The sequence below is a fragment of the Bidens hawaiensis genome, unplaced genomic scaffold, assembly GCF_021521415.1.
Source record: "Bidens hawaiensis isolate Kalapana, Puna unplaced genomic scaffold, B.hawaiensis_p1.1 tig00026821_1, whole genome shotgun sequence".
NCBI classification, from domain to species: Eukaryota; Viridiplantae; Streptophyta; class Magnoliopsida; order Asterales; family Asteraceae; genus Bidens; species Bidens hawaiensis.
In genome coordinates, this window is record NW_027494313.1 from 161,741 (window position 1) to 170,182 (window position 8,442).

Below are 8,442 nucleotides of genomic sequence, written 5' to 3' on the forward strand. Positions count from 1 at the left end.
TGGGGAATAGTAACCGCAGCAGGGTATGATGTAGTCGACATGTTTGTCATCTTGATGGAGTTTCCATTTAGGATGTATAGTTAAGGATGGTGTTAGGGTTCTTGAGAGGAACCCGGTTTAGGAGAGATGAGGCACACAAAATTGTATGTGTGTGTGATTTGGTTATGATGTTAATATTTATCTCTCTATATGTATACCCAAGGGGAAACTCTTTATTAGTTAAGTATAGGTAATATGGCCCATCAACGATTACCAAACTAATATATAATAAGGTATATTTAATATTTTGATCTATTATACTATAAATGATTATAATGGCCATATATAAATATATATTATTATATATTATTCTTACATTCTCCCACTTGGCCGAGTAATCATTTATTATGAGTATTAGATAAGCATAGAAATACAGTCATTGAATTGAACATCAGCTCAAGACCCTCATTAATCATACTACAGTCCTTATTTAAAACCTAAGTAGTTATGATTAAAATTTTCAAGCAAGCCCTTCAAACGTTTGATTTGTATAATAATTTATCTATATGTCATTATGCATGCATAACATATTAAGAGACATACAAATCAAAACTGATGAAGAAATTTAATAGTTAATCATTCATAGTATGATATGCAGTTGCGCATAGTCATCAATAACCCGTCATTATTATAAGCGTTTTCATAATATTTATGGGTGAGACTTTTATTTATCGGATCCTTAAGCATATCATGAATGTATTCGATACGAAAATTTATATTCCTCAATTCGTTCATAAACGAATAATTAATTTCAAAATGTAATGCAACAACTCTCAAACTGTTACTGTTTGAGAAAACATGGTAGCTGACTTTATCACAATAAGTCTTCAATATATAATTTATATGAAGTTTAATAAAAACTTATGAGTCCACTAATAAATGTTTAACAACATTTATTGACAACAACGTTGTATTTAATCAACATATTGTGTCGTTATGACTTAGGTTGTTGTTATCAATTCATTATGACTCCTCCATGAGATAAATTTGTCTACTGACATAAAAATATATCCCGAAAATTACATTTTCTTATCTTTGAATATGACAAAGTTTAGAGTAATCTACCGGTTTGAATTCTCACTTCTTCTTTTAAATTAAGTCTTTCGTTTCTTTTAAAGATATCTTAGTACTCTTTAGATGCTTCACATTAATCTAGACATATCTAGTGTGTTGCAATTTTGAGTAATATCTAAACGAGTATAAACTTGAACTTATATAAGGCTTCTATTTAATGAAGCATAAGGAAATAATCTATGTGTTCCTATTATCCTCGAAAGTAGAGCAATACTATTTGTTACATGTGTAAGGAATATCTCTGAGATCTATAATATCAAAGTATGTGTGAAAATGTTTTGACTCAAGTAACATATACTTGTCAGAAGAATGTCATCTATATAAGGACAAGTTTTTTTTTAGTTGCTTCCACTCATCTTGAGGTAGGTACATTAATCCACTTGTTTTTGATGAAAATAATTGTATATATATTTCATCATATTTTGATGTTTGCATTAACCTATATATGAATTTTATTGACTTATAAACTAAATGTTCTTTGACTTTCAATTTATAACTTTTAGGTTGTTTTATGAACATATAAATATGTAAGCCGATTGTTAGGGAAAACTGTTTTAATGTTCATCTAATGTAGCTCTTAACTATTGTAAGCTACTAGAACAATAATGATCATTAAAGAAATCTTTTGTAATATAGGTAAGAAGATTCTTTGATAATTGGTTTATACTTGAATATAACCTTTAACAATCAATCATGCTTCTTATTGTCTTAACGTTTCATATTGGGATTTAGTTTAGTTATGAACACTCTAAGGTGATTCAACCAAATCTCAAAACGTTATCCTGACTTATGGAGTCAATTATGATTGATGCTAATGGTTTAATTATAAGGGGTAGGATCATTAAACTTTTCAACATCCATTTCAACTTTAGTTAGGGAGGCTACATAATCATCAGTGTTAGTAGGTTTTAAAACCTAGATGGCCTCCTGAGTTGATTATTGGGTAATTTTAAAAGTCTAGGTTTTATGGATTAGCTCTTGGTTAGGTTGCTATCAGTTTTAGGATTCTAAGTGTATAAGAGTTGGTGCAGTATGTTGTGCAAGAGGTGTAATTGGAGTTTAAATATGTAGTAAAATTTAATGACTCTCTTCCCCCTCCTCTTGTACTTCTTACAAGTCATTATAAAGACTTTTACTTCTCTCACTGACCTTAGAAGCCTTTAGGAAAATTTGCATGCTTAGGGTCAATATTTAAAGACCAATAGATTCTAATAGAAAAAGTGAGTTAATGATGTAAGTCGTCGTAGTTTCTCTTATGAGGATTATTTCAGTAAGAAATTGGAGTATGCCCACATTTAAGAAACACCGAAACTTTTGTAAGAGTAGTAGTAAATTCTACAGAGATAAGTTTTGATGAAATAGTGTTGTGATGGAGCAGTGTCTTGTACAAGAGGTGTAATTAAGATATATCATGTTTTCACTCCTCCACCTCTTGAAAATATTGTAAGTTATGATTGAGACACTTAAGGCTCCCACTAATATTCGATATCTCTAGGAAAAACTACATGCGAAGTTTCAATGATGTACGTGATGTGGGAATTTGTCATACATACGTTAGACTTAATTTGATTTCCTTTATGTGTCATAAGAAACTTAGGGACATATTTAGAAGAAATCATATTAACTATATATAAATGGATCTCTTTAAGACCATGAATGATAGAAGACAGACTAGATACAAGTAAATAGCTTTTTAAATGATAAAATAATTATGTCTGAATATTCTGTATGAATAAGTTCCACTCATGTAAGTGAAATATAACTTCTGGTGGACCCATACTTATTTCTTAAGCCAAACAATGTTTAGGGCATCTAAAACATGATTTAAAATCATTGAGAATGAGATTATATGAAAAATCACCCTCATTAACCATGTCATGATTTCTCATGAAGTTTGGTTTTAATGGATGAATTTTACATGTCTCATTTGTCTTTTGTTACATTTTTATTTGCATGATAAAAAAGTTGTGAAAATATATAGTATCATCTAGTTGTATTTTATAAATGTTTCAATCTAAATATTGATAACAAATCATATGAGAGTTTAAGGTAATAGTGACTTTATGTTGACTATGCAAACCTTATAACTGTCATAATGTAGCTTAAGTATTGATACTAAATTCTGATTAATCTTTAGAATATTTAAGGTATCATAAAGCGTAATTTGAAAACAGTTTATCATGGTTCTAATAACCTTAACATTTAAACTTGTCACTAACCCTCATGTTAGTTATTTGTTGATTTTTGGATAAACATATAGAACTAGACTCAACCAATCATGTGTTAATGAGAATATTAGGTTAGCAGACTTAAATATCATTAATATATAACTATCAATTTTAGCCAGTTGTTCTTTTGAATTATGGATAATCTTGTAATGCCTATGCCTAATCTAATGACATATTTTGCAATGCAACTTCTCCTTAGAGAACTTAAAGCCGAAAGTAATACTTGTATTTTGTCTATGAACCTTAGAATAATCCTCTTTTAGGTTTTAGTGGTAGTAAGTTGAATAACATCTTATTTTCCAGTACCGGATTCTTCTTTTCTTGTACATATGTTGTTGATCAACACACTCATTTTCCTTTGGTACTTCTGAGTATTATAGTTGATTTTTAAGACACCAAATTGTACTATCGAAAATTTGAGTATGCAATGTACTAGAATATTGTACTTAACACCGGCTAATAGGTGCATGCATCCCTTGTCTTTTGGCTATCAACGCCACCACATGATGCCTGATTAACCTTCCGCCACTTTTAACGTTATTTTCACAAGATTAGTAAAATAACGTCAAAATTAGTGCAATTTCACTTTTGTCCACCCGAGGGTTCACACATATATACATTATATGTGCGCACCGTAAGCAGGGCGCAAATCCATACAGGTTTTTACTTGGTAATTTGTGGCTTAAACTCGTGTTTTACTTATTTCTTAATGACGTGTTTATGCTTGTTAAATTACACAAATATATGACACCTTTACTAAAAATTTATCATGCATTAATTTGGACATCTTGTACAAAAATCCAACAAGCCCAAACCGCGAAACCAAATTGAACCAAACTGTTAATAACGATTTTGTTTGGTTCGGTTTAAGAGTTCTACAGTTCGATTTTGGTTTACAAAAATCATAAACCGTTACCAACGGTTTGGTTCACGGTTTGACCCAAAAACCTGCTATATGGTTAAAAAATTTTCTTTAATAAAACTATCAAACCAAACCAAACTGATATACGATATAACAGTAAAGCATGTAAGATAAATACATTTTATATGTTATTTATATGACCATCATTATCATTTATATTATCATAAGATCAAATAATTATATTATATCTTATTATATATTAGCTTGCTAATATTAGCTTTGATCACTGTTGATGGATCATATTACCCTTACTTGTTAATAAATGATTTTCCCTTGGGTGATATATATATATATATATATATATATATATATATATATATATCTATATATATATATATAGAGTTATGGGAAAATAAATGATATATATATATATATATATATATATATATATATATATATATATATATATATATATATATATATATATAGAGTTTGGATCAAATACAAATTAAATTAACATGATAACTGTGAGAATCAATTAGTTTAATTACAGTACAATATAATTTCATAATTACACTACTTATTTTCACAGTTAGCACATTAATTTAATTCACACGTTAACTTTCCCATATATATATATATAGGATTAGGATCATGTGAGAACTATTTTGAAATTGAGAACTTTGAAAACCATTTTAGACCACGAGAAACGTTCTTCTTAAAAGAAATAAAAAAAACTTATAAAACAAAAAAAAACGAAAATAAAAAAACTAAAATTTTTTATCTTTCATCCCGGTTTCATAAAAAAAATTGAAAAAATATTGGCTTAGCAAAATCATACATATATGTATAATACATGTTTTTTAAATTTTATACATGTTATTCTTTATACACACATGCACAATTAAAAAAAATGATAATGTACATAGGTGTATATCATATAAATCAAGATTAAATAAAAATATACATATGTGTATAATTATGTGTTTTTTTATGAAACCGAAATGAAAAATAAATTTTTTAGTTTTTTTACTTTTTAAATTTTTTTTTTTTTCGTTTTATGATTTATTTTTAATATCTTTTAAAAGGTTTTTTATGGCTCAAAATGGTTCTCAAAATTCTCAATTTCAAAAAATTTTCGTGTGCCTCTCTCTCTATATATATTCGGTTTTTTCACAAACCCTAATCCATCATTAACATACATCCTAAAGGGGAACTCGACCTTGCTGACAATTATGTCGTCTGGATCATACTCTGCAGCAGTGTATACTCTTTCTTTGCTGTTACAGGTTCTTAGGTTTAATATTATATTCATGTTTTCCATTACTGTTTTGGATAAAAATAAGCTAAGGATAATATATCCAAATCTGTTAAGTGAGGTATAGTGCTAACACGATAAGAGCGAATGTATAAACGAAATTTTGATGAACACAACGATTTGATCACGAGGGAAAAAACCCGTGATTATGATAATCTTACTTCGGTAAAAAACTAGCAAGGTAATCTTTGGTCAAATTGCTTCGGTCAAAGATTAACAATGTAATCCTTGGTCGGATAGTACGTGATTATTATAATCTCCGACACAAAAAACCCTCGGATGGTGAAAACTATCACCGTCAAGTTTATTAATGGTAAAAAGATGATTACAAGTGTTGTGGAGTTGTTGATCAACGAATGCTATATGTGTGAGTACAAAATATCTTAGCAGCTGGAATACGTGTGTTTGTGTGTGTTCTAACGTTGATCACGACTCGATATATAAAGAAAATTACGTATAACTAACTAACAACTATTTCCTATAATCACGCTAGTCTTCCACTCTCTTCCATCGTGCGCTTTGACCATGTGCTAATAGCCGTTTAGTAACGAATTAAGTGGTGGACTAGGTCTAGGAACCATTGTTGATATTTAAACATCAGTCTTCACACGAAATCATCCATTAACAGATATGCTGAATAAGGATCCTGGATCCATACTCCAGCTAGAGAATACTCCATAAGGATAATTGATGTAAGCACGTCTTCAAGAACAACATATATTGGCTTTTAGTACTCAGCAATCGGTCTTATTATTCCGTTACTTCTCGTTTTAGCTTAGTCTTCAATCTTGACCATATGCTATAGACGTCTCGTAGCGGAACGTACAGTAGACTGGATCTTAGAGTTTTTATACCTATCTAACACATCACCATACTAAACACAATCATTAGTAAACAAATAACACCTAGGATTATTGATCCTTTATAACCTGTTACATATCTCAATGATAATCTATCCATAAGATAGTTAAGGATTAAGGATCCTCAGCATAAAATTCCTGCCCTAACAATTGCCCCCAAAATGGCGGGTGATTGTGTAAAACAGCTGTCATTTTTAATTTCAAAACCCCTGCAAAAAAGAAGGTGATTAGACGTGTGTCAGGCGGTTAATATCGGTAAGCCATAAATATCCGCCGCCTATATATGAGATAATCATAATCCTCTTATAACCACAGATTCAGGCGTCTTCCAGGTATCCTTTTTTCTCCTTCTTTATTCTCTTTCAATATGTCGACTGCTTCTGTATCCTCTTCCTCTTCTTCTTTCAATCATACCGACCCCGATGATCTATTCTCACAAGGTATCCTTCAAACCCCTTCCTTCGAGATCTATAAGTTCACAGATCCAGAGATTGACGAAATCCGATCACACTTTCCGGCCAACACAGTTTTCCGACCCTTCGATCCTTCAACCCGTAGTGACAGTATATCGAAAAACTGGGTTTGTTTTCCAGCCCAACCGTTTTTTATAGGCTACAAGTACCCTTTTCCCGATTTTACCCCAAGATTCTTCACCTTGATGGGGATTAGTTATATTCAAACCATGCGATGTTGTGGAGAGTTCTTCATACCATAAAGAGGATAATCGAAGAAAAAGGTGTCGAGATTGGCTTAGCAGAGTTGTCGTACCTGTACAATCTGGTTACCCACGGTTCCAATCGCTTCGTCTTCAAATCAAAACCCCACCAAGTGATCCCCATTTCCAAAGTTACCCTAAATGGTACCTTCTGGAGGAACCAATTTTTCTTTGTAAAAAGGGATTCCATACCGGGTGGAACTGACCTTCCCAAAAAGTGGATACCAAAGGGTAGGATCTAGGATCCTTAGGTAACCAAGGTAGGATACTTTATTCTTTTGCTAATATTTTTCATTGCTTGTGTAGTTGAGAATTTTGATTTGCTGTCTGATCTTCCTAGAGTCGAAGAGAGAGTTGAGAAGTTCTTATCGCTGGATCCTGCAATCAGGACTTTTCAAGCCAAGTTCATTGAAGATTTTCAAGAATCACACTCAGAGTCAATCATGTCAAGTAAGAGTAAAAAATTTTTAGTATTAAAAAGTGTAATAATTGAAAACTTATCTGCTAATTACTGTTTATAGGCGCTCAGAAATCAGGAAAGTCTGTTCCAAGTTCTCCCTTGAGGATATCGATTGCATGTTTACCAAGAAAGAGACCCCGAAACCAACTCCTACGTCCGAGCCTCGTCCAATTACAACTCGAGCCAAGTCAGGAGCTAGAGGAAGAAGAGTTCGGAACCAGAGAATCCCTTTGACACTGAGAAACAGATCCTGGAAATGCTTTCGGCCATAAGGATCCTTTATCCTTTCAATTTTTATTATCCAAGTATCTTTCTAAGCTTATCATGTTTTCTTTTATAGGCCATCAATTCTGCCCGAAGTCATTATGAGAAAACTGTCGGAGAATATGAAGAGACCCTCGCTGCGATGAGATCTATGGCTGCCGCTAAGGATAAGGCCCTCTCCAAGACGACCAAAGTGAAGAGACAGATAGAAGAGCATGCTGCCGCACTCGCAGTCCAAATGCAGGACGAGATCAATCGGGCTACCGAAGAGGCAAAGGTCTGGGCAGCTAAGTCGGTTCTCCAAGCTAGAATCAAACTGGTGACTGAGGCCTATGATCCTTCCTTTGACACATCTTCATGGGAAGTCAAGAAGTGGAAGCAAGCCTTGATTGACTTGGGTGGAGGCGAGGATGAAGCTGAAGGTGAGATGGTTGATGCAGGTGAAGCAGGAATGAGTGGTGTGAAGGAGGTGGCTGAAGCTGGCGAGGGAGAAGGTGCTGCTGAGGGTGAAGATGCATCTTAGGTGGGCGATGAAGCATACAGAAGACAAGGCCCGAGCCCACCTTTTTTTTATTTTGTGTTGGTGTTTTTAAGAACAATAATTTCGGCTTGTAATAGACAG